Below are 1800 nucleotides of genomic sequence, written 5' to 3' on the forward strand. Positions count from 1 at the left end.
CCTTGATCATGAGGCTAGTGGAGAGAACAATGGAGGGTTATTGCTTTGTGCATGGTTTGGGTTAGAAAATGAAGAGATATTATCACAAAAAGATTCAAAGGTGAACACAAGATCTCAATTTGATTGTATGAGTTCATCATTTGATATTTTATTTTCCAGAAAATATCTTGAAAATTGTTCAATATCTCCAAAAAATGTTCTAAAATATGGGTTTTCAAATGATACAAACATTTCAACAGTTGTGAAACAATTTTTGAAAATACTAATCAAAATCGCAAAACTACATAAAAAAACTACTACGAAAAAAACATAAAATTTTTGTTTTGTTTTTCAATGTGGGTATCAAATAATTGGGATTTTTTCTTACCCCAATCGGTGATAATAATATTTTTTGTAAAATACCCAAAATTTCTACGTATTATTGACAAAAATATATATAAAAAAGTTTCTGACGTATCAAATGATCGAGATTTTGTCATACAGTTTAATGAAAAATTTTTATTTGGAAATACTCAGAATTTTCATAAAACTTCGTATTTTCCAAAAAATACTAAAAGTTTTGATGTTTGGCAAAACATTTACCAAACTATCGAAAAATTTTCATAACATTCGAAAGTTATAATACTGTTTTGAGAGTACTCAAAATTTCAGTTTTTTTGCAATAAGCCTATCAAATTATCAGGAACTTTTCATACATACATTTCGACAGTAATATTTTTTTAAATTCTCTTAATTTTCCAAAAACTTCGTATTTTTGAGAAAAATTCTATTTTTGTGGTTATCTCAATATGGGTATAAAATGATTAGGATTTTTTTTTTAAATATATCGTCGAGTATCGATTACCTAAAGCCTCGATTATTATTCAATAGACACCTGTACATATTGTTAAAACTGAAATATTTTGTTTTTTTTTTTCGAAAATACGTAGTTTTGTGGTTTTTTTTTGAATATTTTCAAAAAGGTATATTTTTATTGAAATGTATGAAAAAATCTCGATCATTTGATACGTATGCAGTCCAGACTCGATTATTCGAAGCCTCAATTATCCGAAGTTCGATTATCCGAAGGTTTGTATGGTACTTCGGATAATAAAACAAATCGAATCATAACAAAAAATATGTTTTTCGTATTTTTTAATTTTCTTGTTAAAAACATCAAATTTGACTTCTGCGACCCAATTTTAGTCAAATGTGAACAGTTGATTGCATATTAAATAACAAAATGCATTTTTTTTTCAATATATCATATCCGCCATTTTGGATTTAAAAATTCTAAATCACTTTAGCGTAGTTTAGGGGTCATACATTAACTCGACAATAAAAAATAAGCAAACGAAAAAAAAAATCCTGATTCGATTATCCGGAGTAAAAATTTTCTGAAACCTTCGGATAATCGAGTCTTGACTGTATTGCCAAAAACTCATATTTTCATAATTTTTCAAAAATACGTAGTATTTTGAAAATTTTGAGTAATTCCCAAACAATATTATAATCATCAAAAAGTAAGACTAATTCTCAATCATTTGATACCCATGTAAAAAAAAAACAAAAATTTAAAATATTTTTTTAATATCCCAGGTTTATATGGGACTTCGGATAATCTAATGATGACCAAAAACATGTTTTATTTTTTTATGTTCATTCATTTTTTTATCACCGTCATTTTAGCCGCCATCTTGAATTTAAAAATTCTAAGAAACTGTAGAGGATTTTATGAGTCATACTAATGTTCAACAACAAAAAAAGACAACGTAAAAAGGAATTCGTGATTCATTTATCCGAAGTTTCGATTATCAGAAG

This window comes from Culex pipiens, chromosome 2, assembly GCF_016801865.2.
Source record: "Culex pipiens pallens isolate TS chromosome 2, TS_CPP_V2, whole genome shotgun sequence".
Classification (NCBI taxonomy): Eukaryota; Metazoa; Arthropoda; class Insecta; order Diptera; family Culicidae; genus Culex; species Culex pipiens.